Source organism: Sceloporus undulatus, chromosome 1 (genome assembly GCF_019175285.1).
Source record: "Sceloporus undulatus isolate JIND9_A2432 ecotype Alabama chromosome 1, SceUnd_v1.1, whole genome shotgun sequence".
NCBI lineage: Eukaryota > Metazoa > Chordata > Lepidosauria > Squamata > Phrynosomatidae > Sceloporus > Sceloporus undulatus.
In genome coordinates, this window is record NC_056522.1 from 275,228,532 (window position 1) to 275,238,783 (window position 10,252).

At 42.4% G+C, this 10,252-nt stretch overlaps 1 long non-coding RNA gene across 1 annotated transcript in view; it reads left to right on the plus strand.

The window, feature by feature from the left end:
• The first annotated feature begins 460 nt into the window (after positions 1–460).
• LOC121935794 overlaps positions 461–10,252 on the plus strand; it is a 13,994-nt gene continuing 4,202 nt past the window's right edge. Inside the window, exon 1 of the long non-coding RNA XR_006104851.1 lies at positions 461–484. This is a non-coding gene — a long non-coding RNA (uncharacterized LOC121935794). The remainder of the gene's footprint in view (positions 485–10,252) is intronic.

A 10,252-nucleotide genomic window follows, 5' to 3' on the forward strand; every position in this document is an offset into this window, starting at 1 on the left:
AAAAGGCAGAGGCTGGGGGTGTAAAAGGCCCAGCCGTGCAGCACCTCATTCCCTGGCCTCTCCATCCCCAGCCTACTGTCTAGGAAAGCGGCCAAATGGCTGATAAGACCAGCTCATTTCCCAAACAAACAGTGCAAAGGAAGTCCAGAAGCACAAGAGGTATTACCAAGAGGATTTGAACAGAGGTCCAAGGGCCAGGGTATCAGATAGGCAGGTCAATAAGGCAATCCAAAGGTCAAGGGTTCCAGAGAGTCAAAATGGGTCAGCAGTCCAAGAAGCAAGGTTTCAGTCCAGAGAGCAACAGGCGCCAGAGACAGAGTACTTTCCCCAAGAAAGTCAGATAATCACTGGCAACTAAACAAACATCCCACAGCTACTTATATGGGCAGGCTGCAGGCGTTCAGGTGCATCTGATTGCCAAACTTTCTCATAAAGCCTCCGCAACCTTTGAAGACAATCCCTTTCGGCTTGACATTGTCTGAAGGTAGGCAGACTTCCTTGATCCTCCTCCATGTCCAAAGACTTGGGTGCTGAACCTCCTGAGAGGCACAGACTCTGCTGGAGTGGAGCTAGGGCCAAACTCAGGCTCCACAGCTGCAGGCTCAGATCCCAGAGGCTCTGGCTCATCCTCTGAGTCCTCCTCCTCATCGTCCAGGCTAGTCATGACACCTACCTTCTCTGTTGCCCAGCCTTGCCTCTCCACCGCCCAGTCGGGCATTCTCTGCCCCCGGCCTCTGCCTTCTCTGCCACTGGCAGAGTAGAAGAGGTCTGCAACCAGGGCCAAGGCAACAGGTGATGATAGGACAGGCAGTTCAGGCTGCCCCCAAGGACCCCAGAAGGAGGAGGAGGAATGCACTGTGGACAAGACCCGGCCAGGCAGCAGAGAGGCAAGGCCTGGCAGGATGGCAGAGATTCAAGGCCAGGGGTAGAGAAGGTAGGTTTGATGGACAGCCTTCCCTTGGGCCCCTTGGACCCAGAGCTCCTGCCTGCCAAGAACGGGGCAAGGTAAGGGATAGTGCCTGATCCAAACTGGTGAATTGGTTCAGCAGCAGTGTGAATCTGTTCTGCTGCTGAACCGATTCATCAATTCGGATCAGGCACTGAATTATATGGGGTGTGGGAATGAGGCCCAAGAGGAGCATCTCTTTTTGTTTTGCTAATTGAACATAATTTTATTTCCTGGTGTGCCCACATGGCCAGGGTTAGGAGGGTCTGGCCTGCATAAATGTCCCTCCAGTACCACCTGAACTGAGAGCATCCACATCTTGACAAAATGCAGGCTTGTAACTAATATCTTTTTAATTCTGTATGATTTTTATCACTTTGATGTTAAACATCTGATGAAGACACCAGTGGAGTTTTGAAATCTTGCAATGTGTATTTTGTGAAGTTAGGTTGGCCCAATAAAGGTGTCACTGTTTTGTGGATTTTGGATGTTACATGGCTATCCCTGGATACGTAAAGTAGATGTGTGGATTCTTGGTTCATTACAAATAAATAAATATAATAGTAGCGTTTTCCCATTCACAGTCATTTCCAGTGGTATTCTCATCAGATCACTGGTTTCTTTTCTTTCTTTTTTGCCATAAATTTTTAATAGATGGCACAAATGGGAAAGAAAGAAAGAAAGAAAGAAAGGAGGAGAGAAAAGATTACAGATCTGTAAAAAATACCACAGAAGGTCCCTGAGTGTGACTACTATCTGATTAGGATAGAAAAGGAAAGTAAGTACAAACAGCAGCAATTGAAGGGGGAAAGCATCGTCTGATTTGCTTCAGATATACAGAGTAAATATTTTATTATAACTACAAAAAACCTGTCTGCTTTAATTTCCTTTACTTATTTGACTTTTAACTAAAATGCACATGCTAAGCAGTTTATCTTTGCTAAGATGTCTGTTGTCCCACCCTATTGTTGTTTATTATTTTCATTTAAGGCAATTATAAATGATTGTATTTTTCACATTTACATTCCCTCCTACTACACTAATTACATCCTTCCATCCGAAACGTGTGTGTAAATATCTGCCAACTGATAAAACAGTGCATGCATTTGATGAAGTGGGATATCATCCACAAAAATTTCTGCCAGTAAAACTTGTCTTTAAGGACAGATACTGTTAATTGCACAGGTGTAGATAGTAGATCTTGTTGGTTTTGCTGCAAATAACTAACACAGTTGCCCCCCCCGCCCGCCCCCCCCCCCCAAAAAAAAACCTTCTGAAAAATATTTATTGGTATAAGAAAAAAAATCAAAACAACTCCCAATCCATTATGAATGATGTGTCCCCCAACATTATCCTTGTACTTCTTCTCTATCGGTGTTGTGTGCCATTCAAGTCATTTCTGACTCATGGCAACCTTAAGGCGAACTTATCATGGAGGTTTTTTGGTAAGATTTGTTCAGAGAAGGCTGAGGCTGAGAGCACATGACTTGTCCAAGGTCACCCAAGGTGTCATAGCCAAGCTGGGCATTGAACCCTGATCTCCAGAGTTTAGTCCAAAACTCAAACCACTACGCCATGTTGGCTCTCTCACATACTCATCTTCTATATAAATACTTTCTACGTTTTCACTTTTGTAGCTGCTGTTTTCTTTCACATGCAAATTTGATGTAAATGTATGAATAAACAGTTCCGATGCCTACACAATACTCCCCAGAAAAAACCTGGTGTGGAGTCAGTTTATCAAAAAAGACTTTGTCTTTTCTTTATCATTGTTTGGATCTATTTCCTAAAAAACTGAAGTTCCACAGTAGGCACCTACCTAAATAAGCTTCTGTCTATCCTTCCTTCTTGACTTTCTCCAGTCCCTTCCTTTCTTGCATTAATATTAGGAGGTGATAAACAGCACATGGAGCAGAGTTCAGGAGCAATGGATTTTTCCCCTCCTCCTGGAAGATCTCTGCTGCCTTGCATTCTTCACTGCGCTCCTTGTCTCATCCCTATCCTTGCCCCATCCCTATCCCCACCCCTTCTTGGACTTCTTCTGTCATGCCAGAAGAGGTGTGACACCTGGTTGGGCCCTCCTCCTCCTTCAGGACAGGAGTGGTAAATACACACCCTTACCAACTGCTCTGGCCCTGGGCTTCCTCCCAGCTAGAAAGCCTGGGGTCAAAGAAGCATGCCCTTTTGGCTGGCGCCACCCCCCTGGCAGCCTCCCCTCCACTGAGTGACACCCAGCGTGGGGACACCACTGCTTACAGGGTGCCCTTCTCTTGCAATATGCACTCCACTGCTCACACCTCTCACTCCCCCATCTTTCCTATTCCCTCCTTCACCTCACTTTGTGCCCTGGCAATGCATCTGTCCCTTCCCTCTTGAAGCCTCAGCTGCTCACACCCCAGCTCTCTTTCCCTCACCTCACCTCAGGCCCTCACAATGCATTCTCTCCCTTACCTTATGCTCTCTGCCACTCACACCACTTATTCTCCCATTACTCCCATACCCTTACTCACCTTACCTTGTGCCCTCACAATGCAATCCTTCCTTACTTCTTGCACTCTACTGATCATGCCACTCTCTCTAATTTCCCTCCTGTATGAAATTCTTTTTGTTTATTTTTGTTTTGTTGTTGTTGTTGTTGTTGTTTTGCAAAACAATGTGACAGAAGAGTGCCTCCATATTTTGCCCCACACCTGAGCTCCTACAAGGGAAAAAGACCTACTTTTAAAAATGAATGCTTGGAATCTATACTAAATGATGATTCAAACAGGCACCATATGGCATGCCTAGAATCCAGGCTATCCAAGAGGCAAGGGAGCCCTATGCAAACATGATGTAGGATCATGCATTATATCACTAGACCCCTTCATGCAACTGCTCATGTGATTCTCTCTGTTTGATTGGTCAATTTGTATATTACATACCCTGTATAGTGGTAAGGAGGATGACTGCTGCCTTTCCTCACACAAGTCCCTTAAGTAACCTATGAACCAGGACTCTGCATGCATGGCTGAAGTCATTATTTGCTAAGCCAGCAAGCAGGGTCAAGCACTCAGAGGCTTTTCTCATTTATGTGTTTCACTTTATTTCTTCCTGTAATTATGAGAAAAAGAGTTTCTCCGAACAGAGAATGGACTGTATCCATGCACATAGCTTGTTATTGTACAGGTTACCATATGTAGCCATGGAAACATACAATGGAATGTTTTCATACAATCTCAAATACGCTCACATCTCAATTACACTTTTGTTACCACCAAAAAGAAAGAAAGAAAATCCCTCTGCCCAAATTCAGTACTAAAAGGCTCTATTCTTTTTTCCCCCATTTTATGACTGCTGTATTTAGATGTTATATCATGATTCATTTCTATTATTTAATGAGCTATTTCCTAAACACCCCAACACAATATAACAATTGTTTCACATTAAAATTTGAGCTTCCAGTAATGAGTCAAATCATGCACTCTTGACAGAAACAAACAAGAGCTACTACAATTTCAGTATTTGAATTTTATAGTGAGGCAGTTAGGTTTATGCGACTCATTCTTAACTGATTGACAAAAAAGCAGAAAGACATCAACTAAAATGGTAGAATTAACACCACATACCACTTCAGCTTAATTTAGTGGTATATTTCAAACTATATTTTAAAAGCAGTTTTTTGGTCTGATTCCCCCCTTATTTCTCATCTGCTGTAGCCCTGGTCACACCATTCCTAAAAAGCTACAGCCCAGATTCACTTGAATACCATTGTGATTTGACATGGTAACAAATGGCATAGGAACCAAGAACTATTTCACAGCTGCTGGTTAGTATGCCAGCCTAGCTCTGATAGAAGATTTTTAAATATTTTTAAAATATTTCGTAAGTATAGAAATAGAAGCTTCTGGGTTTCTTTATAATCCATTAATAGTGATGATTAATCTTTTCATAAAGTGAATAGCTCCCATAGGTAAGATACACTCAAAATATTTCACTTCTAGCTATGAGTTGCCAAGTGCAAGGGGAAATTGTATGCACATGGAAGTTTTCCAGGGACTTCAGTGACACATTTCATAATGGATCTTCTGGAGCATGTAAATTCCAAAACCAAGCCTATAAAGCATGGCAGAAACCTTAGCATGCCTATATCCAGTAGTTTCAAGATGCTATGTCTTTCTAGGCTTAGCCTATATTCACAGAATTTCCTGTTTCTTGATCTTAGCCACACTATCTTATTAGTTAGTCTGAGTTTTTTCATCCTTCCTTTTATATTCTGCTGTACTCTCTCTCCTCCAGGTTCAAAGAGCACATGATACAGAGCCTCTCATCATACGATGTTGTGAAACCTTTGATATTTTTAAATAAATCTGTTTCATATATTTTTATAAAGATGACCAAGGCTGCATCTACACTGCAGAATTAATTCATTTGACACTGCTTTAACTGCCATGGTTCAATGCTATGGAATTCTGGAATTTATCATTTTGTGATACATTTAACCATTTCTGCAAGAGTGCGTTGGTGCCATAACAAACTGCAACTCCCTGAATTCCATGGGATGGAGCTATGACAGTTAAAGTGGTGTCAAACTGCATTAATTTTGACGTGATGGCCGCATCGTGTCCAAATGGCTCGGGCAGCCATTACGTCCTGGCGCCACAGCAGGGCGCTTGTGGTGCCCTTTCAGCGGCGCTGGAAGGAGCGCCGAAACAGAGCTCCTTTCGCTGCTTGTATCGCTGGCGCAGCCTTTACACAGCTGTGCCAGCAATACAAAAGTGAAAGGGGCCAAGCGGCCCCTTTCTCTCTTTCCCTGGCTCTGTCGGGGTGTCCTTGGGGCATAAAGCCCCAAGGACACCCCTTTCCAGGCTGCGGGGAAGCGGTGTTTTGCCACTTCTCCAAGGCCTGGAAAAGCGGCGGATCGGGGCCTCCAGGGCAGCTCAGGGAAAGGGGCAGGTGCAGGCCGCCCCAAAGGGGCGGTCTGTATCCCGCCTGTAAGAGCTGTTCAACAGTGGAACAAACTCCCTCAGAATGTGGTGGAATCTCCTTTACGTCTTTAAGTAGAGGCTGGGATGCTTTGATTGTGAGTTCCTGCATGGCAGGGGATTTGACTGAATGACCCTTGGGGTCTCTTCCAACTCTATGATTCTAGTATTCTAGGATTCTAGGAATAAATTAAAACAGGTAAAACATTATATTATTAAAATACTTAAAAACAGTATTATACATACTGATGTTTTGTAAAGTTTTTAAGCTTTATTGATTTTAACAGTTTGTAAGCCACTTTGAGTCTTATTAAGGTAGTAGTAGTAGTAGTATTTTAACAGTGATGTTTATTTACTATGAGGTTGTCCACCAGAGCCAAAAAGCCTAGGTTCTCCCCAGCCTCACATCGACTACTTCAGATGATGCGGTCCAAAACCCTGGCTATCCAGACACAGATTCAGAGGATCCAACATGACCTCAGTGTAAATAGCCTTTATCTCAAAATAATTTATCCCTGGTTTTCCATGGAGTTTATAGGAAACTCCGCAACAAAATTGGGCTGTTCACATCACCACCCCATGGTCCTTCCCTTGCCAGCAATCACTTTCATCCAGATGACCCCCCATCACCACATCTGGCATGGAAATGGGGCAGCTGGCTGCACCTATGTGGCCAGGCACCCCATTTCTGCATCAGACGTGGAGACAGGAGGGCTTCTGAGTGAAAGCAATGGTGCAACAAGGTAAAGAGTGCATGCCAGTCATGGGTTCCAGATTGATGTGGGGCTGATTGTGTGAACAGGGACCGATTCAGGTGAACACTAGAGCCAGGAAAGCACAGGCTCAGTCGGTGATTTCGTGGCCTATCTGCTAAATCAGCTGAAGTCAGTATCCAGCCAGTCTCTTCTCTGCTAAGAATTCCTTGGAGGAATGGGGAATAGATATAATTCACATGCAGACTCAAAGGACTCCTCACGCTTCTCTGACCATCTGGTTTCCAGTAAAATCTGATTAAAGGAGAAAGATTTGGAGGGGAGGAAACAGCAGCACCAATGGTAGCTATTATTGAGAGGGAATTCTATGATAATTCAGAAATGCAGGTGGGTGGTTTGTTCCCACACCCTTGCACACTCATTTCTAATTTTCACATTCAACTCTTTTTCCTCCTTCAGCAACACCTATCATCCCTAGCCAGTATGCCTGTTGAGCTGGGGATGGTTGGGGAGAGTGTAGTCCAGCTGATCTGGTATACATCAGATGGGGAAAGACTTTTTACTAGGCTCTTGTCAGTTTATTGTACAACAACATCCTTATCAGCTTCTATATTTGGGACTGGGGAACATGTAAAGCTGTTTCCTCCTGGACTAGACAGACTGAAAAAGCTGTTCTCCAGGGACCTTATAGCCTTTCTGCCCATACAAATCTTTTCTCTCTCCCAATCTCTTATTTAGGAAGTTTTCTAATAGATAGCCCTGTTAGTCTGTTTAAGTATACAAAGTAGAGGGGGGAAATCCTGTTGCATCTTCAAGACTAGCTGATTTGTTAACAGTAAGATGACAGATTAGTTTATAGTAAGAATGTAATTCATCACCAGTTTTCTCTTGTAAGTCAGCAGTTTTCTTCCCATTGCAAGAAAGACTTCAAAATCCACACAGTTTTTGAAGCCTAGCCTCAATTCAGAACATATTCTGTACATATTTTGTATGTGGTTTTGCACAGAGAACATTTTCTGTACAAGAACCAGCATTTTCTGCTGTTTCCTGTGTAGAAAATGTATTTTCAGGGCACATCAACCACATGTGAATTTTGTATGTAATGTCCATAAATGCAGCATTTTCTGCTCAGGCAACAATTTTTCCTACACAACAAAATAATATTTTGCATGGAAATATGATTCCATCTGAACACAGGAAATGTTGTTTCTTGGGCAAAAAAAAATTTGCTTACTGTGCTAAAACAATCATGTGCGAATTTTGCACAAAATAAGTCATAAATTGCAAAAATTATCAATCATAGTCTTCTTGTCATAGTTTCACAATACTCATAAAACAGATTTTTTTTTCAATCATTTAAAAAACATTTCTGAATATTCTTTCCATCTCGGGTTTACAGATGCCAGACTGTTAAACCAGCCCTTTGAAGGTTTATGAGTAATTTTACAATTGTGCACCATGCTATTAGTGATTTATGTAGGCATAGGTCCAACTTACACCTACATATATCTTGTGTGTGCATGTATCATTGCATTGGGTGAAATTCCCTACACACCTTTCATATAGCTTCTCTCCCTTGAGCAGAACATATAGCACTTGTTGCATCTTCCAGGACCTCCAGAAGATTCCTGAACAGTCTCATAGTAATAAGGTAAAAGCAGAGATAGCAATAATGCCTCCCTCCAGATGTTACTGGACTCTAAACCCCATCAACCTTAACCAACATAGTCAATGGTGAGTAATGCTGGGAGCTGTAATTCAACAACACCTAGGCGCGTTACAGACCGCCCAAAAGCGGGCGGTCTGCCACCGCTGTCATTAGTTGTGCCGAGAAGCCCCAGCGACCAAACCGCAAGGCTTCCCGGCGCAGCTAAAAAGAAGCGCCGAAATGGCGCTTCTTCTTCGGACCTGGAAGTGGCGCCGCGGGGCGCAAGTCACACACTCGCGGTGTCACTTCTGCTGCACGACATCTGGACGCTGTGCATCCGAGACGTCAAAATGGCACCCCCCATGTGGACGGGGGCCGCCATTTAGTACATGCTCCATGCGTACTAGGGTCAGGGGCCGTGAGGAAGGTAAGACTCTTCCTAACCCTAGTACGCCCCTTCCTAACCCTAGTACACGTGAAGTGCATACTTTGTGAGCATCTGTAATGCGCCCTAGAGGATTTCTTGAAATATGTAGGCATGAGGGACTATGTGTGCACACTCATAGCCCTCTGGCCTTTCCACCAAATGTCAAATATATAGTGTTTGAGATCACAAAGATCACCAGTTCATAATGCTGGTTCTGACTTATAAAGCCCTGTACAGTTTGGGCCCAGGTCTATTTGAAAGACCCAACATGAGCCTGCCCAAGTTTTAAGAGCCTGATGGAAAGGCCTTTCAGTCCCACCACCATCACAGTCACATTCAGTAATGGCATCAGAAAGAACCTTCTTAGTGGCAGCTTTCAGGCTGTACAAATCTCTCCCTCATGAGGTAAGGTTGGCCTCCTCTCTCTACAAGCAACCTGGATCCAATCCATCTAAAAGACTGTATCTCCTGGAGCCTACCCAAGTTTTAAGATTCGCAGGGAAGGACTTGTTCTCAGTCCCTTTACCATCATAATCAAATCTGATGAGGACACAGGCTGCTTCTTAACTGTAGAAATCTCTCCATCATGAGACAAGGTTGCCCACCTCTTTGTTGTCTTTACATCAGCAAGGAAAAAACTTTTCATTTACCTAGACCTTTGACTTTTAAGTAGCCATTGCAGTAGTACTTTTAAATAGGTGTACTATAGCTTTTATTATTGTTGTTGTTGTTGTTATAAGGGAGCCCTGGTGGCGCAGTGGTTAAATGTCGGTACTGCAGCCACTCACTCACAGTCGCAAAATTGTGAGTTTGATACCAGATAGGGGCTCTAAGGTTGACGCAGTCTGACATTCTTCCGAGGTCGCTAAAATGAGTACCCAGCTTGTTGGGGACAATTAGCTCACACATTGTTAACTGCTTAAGGAGTGCTTAAGTACACTTATAAGCAGTATAGAAAGGTTGCTATTGCTATTATTATGTTAAAACTGCTTTTTGAATTTGTGTAAATTAATGTTTTTAGTATAACTGTTTATTCATTTTAACTTTTTATTATGCTTTGTTTTAACTATATTCTATTATTATTATTATTATTATTATTATTATTATTATGCCCTTTTCCAAGTTCAGGATTCAGATAAGCTTACAACAAATCAAACAAGAGGAACAGGAACAACAACAACAACAATAAATTTTGTTACCCGCCTCTCTCCAAGGCTCAAGGCAGGTTGCAACATAGATTAAAACACATGAAATAATTTAAACACTGTTAAAGCACTGCTAAAGCACTGTTAAAGCACATAAACATAGAACACATTAAAATAATTGAATAACATATTGTTAAAAATTCACAAAATACAAAATTAAAGAATCAAAATTAATTAATTAATGTAAGCTTCCTGGGGTCCCATATTGGCAGAAAGGCAGGATATAAAACAGTCGAATAGCTAGACAAATAGACAGATCAATCAGCACTGTTAAGATGTACTTTTTTGTCATCATCTTTAACAATAATAATAATAATAATAATAATAATAATAATAATAATAATAATAATAA